An 8751-nucleotide genomic window follows, 5' to 3' on the forward strand; every position below is an offset into this window, starting at 1 on the left:
CTCAGCTTCCCAGTCGGCAATCCATTCCACTCACAAGCGCTGGGCTCCTCCAGCGAATAAATAACCTAGGCCCGGAGCCCTATGACTAACCATGTTTGCCCAGCCCTCACCATTCCCTCATTAAACAGCTTGTAAAATTCAACTTCCTCTGTCTACCAGTGAGTGACGGAAATACAGAGACTCTCCTCCCAAAGTCCAGTCTAAAATGGCAGCTTCCTCCACAGCCCCATTTCCACGCCACCACCCCGCCGCTGTCCCCATGGGCACGTGAGCCTATTGTCCTTGTGCTGTGAGTCCTCACGGAGCATTTGCCTGACTGGACAGACACCCTCTCATCTGCCCCCATCAGTAGCGCTGGGCAGTAGTGTCTACATTCAAATGAAAGGCCCCAGCCAGCAAATACACAGCCAATAGGGCCGTGAAGGACTTTGATGCTCTCAAAAAACGGCCACTTACATGATGCACCTAGAGACAGAAAGAACAAGGTGGCTGGCAGGGGCTGGGGGCAGGGGGAATGGGGAGCTACTATTCAATGGGGACTTAGTTGCAGTTTGGGAAGATGGAAAAGTTCTGGAAATGTGTGGTGGTGATGGTTACACAGCAATGCAAATATTCTTAAAACCACAGAACTATATACTTAAAAATGGTTAAAATGGTAGATTTACATTATGTATATTCTACAATTTCTTTTTAACAATCAAGTTGATAGAACGTAAAAAAAAAAAATTAGGAAAAAGCAGCCCTGTTTCTTCCATGTAATCCAAACCCTCTCATCTAGGGGCTGCCTCTTAACATTCCAGATGGGCGAGCTCTTAGATTTTCAGAGTTCCACACCAGGTCAACTGGTAAAAGGCGGCCATGAAGAAAGGGGGAGAACGGAGAGAACCTGCAAGGAAACTGCATAAAAAGTGCAATCGGGCTCCCAAATTCCTGTAGGCTGACTTTTCCCACCACTGGCTTCCGAAGTCCTTATTAGGCAGATGGCCTTGTTTCTGTACTTCGTCTTGTTTTGGGGAGAGTGCCTCCCTCCCCAACTCCCACAGAGTTGATTCTACTTGCCCATTGGCCTCACGCACTGTAACCCCCAGTGAAACAGTAATCCCCCCACACACACACCCCTACACCCCTGTCCAGCCCCTAACGCTCCCCTCCCAGCTCTGCCCTCCCCTAGCCCACATATCAGGGAGGGGTGGATGGATGGGACAAGTAAACAGCAGCGGAACATTCCACTCTGCATTCTTCTGAGCTTCCCCCCAAATCCTAAGTAAAATTCCTAAAGTAAAAATGGAATTTTTGCTGGAAGATTTTTTAAGTCAAGCAAATCTGCCACATTCCTTAAACGACAGCTGCGGTAAGCACAGCTACTGTGTTGTTACGCAACATTCAGCCAATATTGGCACAACCGAGCGCATGGATAAAACATGAAATGCTTTCCCTGTTTTCCATGTTTTGCCACAAAATCCTGCTCAAAAATGTCTTTGACTCTTCACTGTCTGTCATTTCTGTGGGCTCATCCGGAAATTTAGAAAGTGCCCTTTCAGTTCAAATTTCTTCCCAGTGTAATGAGAGCCCTCTCTCTCTCTCTCTCTCTCTCTCTGTCCCCTCTCTCCCTCCTCCTCGCCTTGCTTACCTGTATATACCCAAGCGGCAACAATTACTATTTTTGTTTTGCATTTTCAGGGGATAATAATGCATTCTCAGGGCTGAGGATTTTTAAATCCCAATTTTTGAGATAATCAAGAGAAGACCCACTAATGTATAAAGACCCAATTTTTCCATTCAATTAACATTTTGCAACTTCCCTGCTCTGTGGAAACAGTATTGGTAACACTTCTCTGTATTTGCAATCTGTTTAGGTGTAACATTGGTGGAAATTAACAGTAAAGTGTTACTTTAAGTGAACGAAAACAACAAATTTTGAACATGAAATGGTAATTTATGCCATATAGGTCTGATATATCAAAACAGAGAGAAAGCATGTAGAAAACTACTTGTCATAAGAATAGCTCTAATTTCATTAGGCTTTCCTCAACCATTGGAAATCATTTTTTTAAAATATTCAGAATGCCTCCTTTTTTCTTGGAGACAATGTTAATTATTGTCTTAGCTATAGGATTCTAATAAATGAAGGAGGAAACTGGTAAAGAGAGTTAAAAAGATTTTTCAGATTAAAGATAAAATATCTTCCAAAGCTAGGTTCTAAGTGAGCTACATCTTTCAAGATCCCCAAGGGTCATTTCAGATTGAATTTCGTAAAAAAGTACCATTTTGACAAAAATGTTTATTCAACAGTGGGATTGCCAAACCCTAACCAAGACCCATTCACTGTAACAAAATTTCAGCACAGGAATATTAATGCTTAAAGGGTCTTTGCGAATTCCATATACAGTATGTGATAAAAATAAAACAACACAGGAGCAGCTTGCTTTATTTAATACAGTAGATGTGTTTCTGCAAAGATGAAGGTAATTTAAATTTTTGTAGGATTAAATTATATTTTTAAAACTTAGCAACTCTCCATCTAAAGGAACACTTGGGTAAACCTCCTATTAAATAAAGCATTTTTAAAAGAAAATCATCACCTCTTAAGTTATGTGCTTTTTTCCCATATCATTTCATACATCGAGTTTTTGTAAAGGGGAAATTCCTCCATAATACACCCCTCACACCTTTAACATGGCCCCTAGGAAAGAGGTGTTGTCCCTCCTGAACACTAGAACCCCCACATTGTAGGCAACTTTATGTGGCTCAATAGTTTTCAAAAGTCAGATCGAAGCCAAAGATTGAAAATAACCTGAGTGGCTATGAACGGGGTGCTGATTACAGAAACCATGGTATGCCCCTACAACGGAATCCTGTAAACACTGAATGAGGATGCTCTTTATGTACATATAGGGGAAGACCTTCAATATATGGTGTAAAGGGGAGAGAGGCAAGACGCAGAGCACCGTAGATAGAAATCGATCCTTTGGGGCAAAGGGACAGGGAAAGAGTATAAATCTGTATTTGCTTGTGTATGCATTTCTAAGTCCCTGGAATAATACTGAAGTGATTAAACCACTGTGGTGACCTGTGAATGGGCAGACAGGGCATGGGTTAGGAGAGAGATTTTTACCACACATCATTTTATACCTTTTGATTTTTGAAACGTTTAAATGTATTACTATTTGAAAAACTGATTTTTTTCAACTCAACATCGAACTAAGTGATTATAAGTCATGTATTCTCTACATATTCACCGCCATCATGGGAGCCTTTTCTTAGCTTCCCAACATTAGAGCCATCTGCTAGAAGCAGAGCCTGAGACAGGGATTCACATGCTTGTGGTTGAGTGAAAAACGGCTCTGAGCAAAAGCCTGTTAGGGAATGAGGGACCCAGAATAGGACGGGGAAAGAGACAAGCAAAGATGGGGCCTTAGGTAAAGTGCAGAGCATACATCACACCCCAAATTGTCCCTCCTTAAGACTAAAGGGTCAGCTTTTTGCACCCCAATATCACACTCTGGGCCCTGGGATCAGGGTTGGAGTGTTGTAACCTCTCGGGCCATGTGGCTCCATGTGTCCCAGCCCTAGAGTTTCTGATTCAGTAAGTAGAGAAGGGATCAGTGATTTCTCACAAGTTCCCAGGTGATGCTTTGCTGCCGGTCCAGGAAGTGGGCTTTGAGAACCAGGGCCCTACCTCATCTTTGCCTCTTGCCTCTCCTTTTCCTCTGTAGCCACTCTCAGTACCCTCTTACTTCCTTTGAATCCCCTCCAACGCACTTCCTCTCCATTCCCATTGCTGACATTCCAGTGCAGGTCCTTATTCCATCAAGACGTAGATTAAGGGTAATTATTACCTAGACAAAAAAGGGCAGGTCATTTTGTGAATTACCTTCATTGGCTATGTCTACACTGATTAAAACCACAGGGTAATTATCCAGCTCACTTTAATCTCCCACAAGCGCAACAGAGAAGGCTTGCCATGTGTTCAAACAGTGGAGAACCGCTGCAATTCTTTGCCAACAATCCCCATGTGCACTCTGTTCTTTTCTAGAAGGACTTACAGAGATCATCTAGTTCCGTGGTTTTCATGGGTGGTGGCGTTGTGGTGCAGAGGAATAGCTTTCACGCCTGGGGGAGGGTGGGTCACTGATCTCCAAGCCTTTCACTTTGTAGATGTGGAAACGGAGGCCCCACTCACAGGCATATGCCTTAGCATGCTGCAGAGCCCCTTGTCCTGGAAACATCCTGTTCTGGGATCAAGAAGGAGGCCCGCAGGTGGGGGTCTTTCACAGCCCAAGAACTTGAACAGCGGCCAGTGCCCCAACTCCAGCCCCACCTCCTGCTCACCAGGATCCCCGTCCCCAAGAAACAATCACGCTAACACTTCTTGAGCCCCTAGTGAGTTCAAGACAATGCACCGCGCCTAGTCTATGTTCTATCTCTCGATCCTCTCACCAAAGCCTATGTCAGGACTAGGGCGAAGCAAGAAGAGTGCCGAATCCCAGCCAGGACCACCACCTTCAGGGTGGGAACAACCACCCTCTGGAGATGCCCCGATCCTAAGTGTCCCTGAGACAGTCACATCATCTCAAGTGACATTGTGCATGCGACTGTGGCGGAAGAGTGCACCCTGGGAAGTGACAGTGTCGTTCCATAATAGTTACAGATTGCGTTCTAACAAGCACAAACTCCCTGGTAAAAAGCAGAGTGGTGACTGCCACCTGGAAAAGCCATCTGTAACCTCATTTTCATCTCCCCGGTCACTTGGGAGTGGAGGCTTCTTTCTTCCGAAAGGAAATGGTGTCTCTTTCCAACAGGAAGATTTCTTGCTCCTTTGATGAAGTGGCTTCCTCCAGGCAGTTCCTTTGTCTAGAACGGCTCCGTCCAGCATGGTCACCGCTAACCATGTGAGCTAGTGCTATTTCAGATTAAATTTAAATCGAACAATAACATTTAAAACTCCAGTCCTCCGTCTCACTAACCTCGTTTCAAGCGCTCACTAGCCGCTTGTGACCGCAGCTACGGTATTGGACAGCACAGATGTGAGCATTCCCATCATTGCACGAAGTTCTATTGGACAGTGCTGGTCTAGCTTTCCCTATGTTTGACTTCCTCAAAATCTTATTTCTCAAAGTCAGCTAGAGAAAAATCATTTCCTCCTTGATCCAACAGAATCTGGTTTTGTCTTTAGTGCCATCCTTTTGTTCCTTTATGACTTTTAACTGCCTGAGTTCACTTTAAAAATAAGTTCATCTATGTCAGCCATTCTCAAAGTGGAGCCCAGAGATCCCTGAGGGTCCCCACGACCCTTTCAGGGGGTCTGCGAGGTCAAAACAATTTTCATAATAATACTAAGACGTTGTCTTTTCTACTTTCATTCCCTCCAAATGTGCAAGGAGTTTTTCGGAAGCTACATGATGTATGATATCACAGCAACAGATATGATAATCCATGCATCTCCTCTTAAGCCAGACATGAAAGAGATTTGCAAAATTGTAAAAACAGTGCTACTTTACCATGAAATGTTTTTTGTTTTGGAAAATAGTTATTTTTATTTTTAAAGTGTTATTTATCATAACATGTAATGGTTTATTATTATTATCTTTGAATGAATTAATTTTAAATATCTGTCTTAATATTTTATATGGTAAATATTGATAGTTATAACCCACATAAACAATAGCTCTTTGCGGTCCTCAATTATTTTTAAGTGTGAAGGGGTCCTGAGATAAAACTGGAGCTCTGCCAAGCTACGTTATTAGGTCTTAATGACAGCATTGCTCACCTTTCTTTTCGTTCTTGTTTTTGACATATACCCATCACTAGATAAGAAAGACTGGTTCCAGCCCAGATTCTCCCATTGTTCCCAGCTTGTCTGTGGCAGCGTTAAGGAGACAATCGTCTCAAATCCCTCATAGAATGAAACTGGCACGAACAGGAGAACAAGGGCTCTGTTGTCTCCCTGGTAGATTAGCAAAATGAACATCTTTCCAGGAAGCAGAGCGGCTAGCAATGAGAACGAGCCACAGGAATGCCCCTTCCATCCCCATCCCCTAGCCCTTTTCTCCCTCAGCTTGCCCTTTCCTCTTGGAAAAGAGTCCAAAGCTGAGACAAAACGAAAACAAAAACAAAACAAAACAAACAAACAAACCCAAGGGGTCTGATGCCAAGGGAACGCTGACTTGAGCAAGATTTGCATTCAAATCAGTGGCTGCTAATAAGATTGGTATTAAAATAAACTATTAAGAAATAAATTAAGGAGGGGCTCCTGGGTGGCACAGCGGTTAAGCGTCTGCCTTCGGCTCAGGGCGTGATCCCAGCGTTACGGGATCGAGCCCCACATCAGGCTCCTCCACTATGAGCCTGCTTCTTCCTCTCCCACTCCCCCTGCTTGTGTTCCCTCTCTCGCTGGCTGTCTCTATCTCTGTCGAATAAATAAATAAAATCTTTAAAAAAAAAAAGAAAGAAATTAAGGAGTGGTAAAATATGCACTTGCATATTTTAGGGGTCAATTCTTTTTTTAAAAAAAAAAGTCAAAAGAAGTACCTGTGTCACGTTGTTTAAGCTTTGTATGGTTTTTTTTTTTCTTTTTCTTTTCTTTTTTTTGTTTTTTACTAAAGGGTCAGAATTATACAGGAGTAAGCCATGTGTAAATACATTTTAAACTGTTCTGTTCTTGTGAGTCTTAGAAGTCAGGAATGGACATAAGGAGGGAAAGCCTCCTTAAAAAAAAGCTGGCATCTGAACAGATAATTAAACTGAAGAGCGTAACAAAGTTGTGAATACTAATGACATAGGAAAGAGAAACCTAGAGCCTGGGACCCAGGATGGTGAGCTGAGGGAAATTATCAAAAGGATGGATAAAGTTATTTTCTGCTTGTTTTTCTCTGTTGAGTGGGAGTAAGAAAAAGAACAAAGGAAGCTGGGAGGTGGGAGGGATATTCTCCTGGTGAACAAGGTTCTCTGAAATCCTTAGCTCTGCCTCCTCTTCCCCCTCCTTCCTCCCTTCACCCCTTCCCACGCCCTAAACACTTACCATGTAGCAACTCATTCAATCACCACAAGCCTGTGGGGTGGGGACTCATTAATCCTCACTGCATCGGTCAGGCAACTAGAGCACACGAAGGTAAATTGATGGTCCTTCTGAGCCTAAGAAATCCAAGGGGAGGGGAAGGCATGGGTTTCGGTGGAGCAGAGAATGCTTGCTGTTTACTATTAGAAAAGTGTGCCATTTGAACCTAAGATTTGTCCTTCTTTGAAAATTACTCTTTAGTGCATATAAAAAAATAATTACTGAAAAATCATTTAATGTTTATATCATTTAATGTTTTCATTAGAAAGGCCTAAACAAAAAAGAAAGAGAATAATATTTGTATTTCTCTTTACTGCCTACATTGAAGAAGAGCCTAACTGCCAGCACTCAGTTGCCCATTCTGTAAAGTGGGGATAAAAAACCAACCTCTTGGGGCGCCTGGGTGGCAGCGTTGTTAAGCGTCTGCCTTCGGCTCAGGGCGTGATCCCGGCGTTATGGGATCGAGCCTTGCATCAGGCTCCTCCGCTATGAGCCTGCTTCTTCCTCTCCCACTCCCCCTGCTTGTGTTCCCTCTCTCGCTGTCTCTATCTCTGTCAAATAAATAAATAAATAATTAAAAAAAAACAACCTCTTAAGGTTGCTAGAAGGATTTCATGACAAAAGTACAAACAGCGCCTACCACCACTGTATTGTACTCCTGAAACTAATACTACACCGTACGTTAACTTACAGAAATTTAAATAACAACTTTAAAAAAACACCTCCTTGAAAAGATAGGCATAAAGGGCATTCAGTGCCTCACTTGCAAGATGTGCAGAAAAGTGAAAGACCTATGGAGAATTGTCTCCCAACACAGAATTCCAGAATCGAGTTTCATTGATTTGCCTTGAGTCACGTGCTCATTGCTGAATCAATCACTGTGTTAAGAGGGAAGGATTGCATTGACTGGCCAGGCCTGAGTCATTTCCCAGAACTGGGAAGAGGGGTTGGCCGCAATGCCAAAACCATACAGTAGCACCACACCTTCCATTCCCGAATGTGACAGATGATGGCAACCATCACTGTGTGGCTACAAATCTGTGAAAATACCTCTTGACTGATAGTGAAATTTTCTATTTTGGCACTAGAACCACAGTATTGTAACACATAAGTGATGTGCATCAACTCTGACTAAGGGCAGTGTAGCAGTAATTCCAGAAGAACGGAAAGTTCAAACTAACTAATATGAGATGACAGCTTGAGGGCAGCACTCAACACTAGAGGATTTCTCAAGGCACTCTTGACTAATATTAATGTTTGACTGTAAGATAGTCTGATGAAAATTATATGGATAGGACAGCTGGGTGGCTCAGTCGGTTGAGCGTCTGCCTTTGGCTCAGGTCACGATCCCAGGGTCCTAATATGGAGTCCCACATCGGGCTCTCTGCCCAGCAGGGAATGTGCTTCTCCCTCTCACTCTCCCCTGTGTTCTTCCTCTGTCTCTTGCAAATAAATACATAAAATCTTTTTAAAAATAGAAAAAAAATGTTATACGAGTAAATTGCTAACTTCATGTTTTAGCTCATCAGATTATTCCTTTGTGACTTAACAGTTCAGGTGAGTTCTCTCTTTGAAGGTCCCAACGTAATAAGGAGTCACTGTGTTCCCCTCGGTACCAAGGTCTATTTATTTAATGCTTTCTTTGAACTTGCCAAGGTAACTATCAGACCAAACCTGGATGACCATATGTCTGG

This window comes from Ursus americanus, chromosome X (genome assembly GCF_024610735.1).
Source record: "Ursus americanus isolate L20-20 chromosome X, mUrsAme1.1.p, whole genome shotgun sequence".
In the NCBI taxonomy this organism is placed as follows: Eukaryota; Metazoa; Chordata; class Mammalia; order Carnivora; family Ursidae; genus Ursus; species Ursus americanus.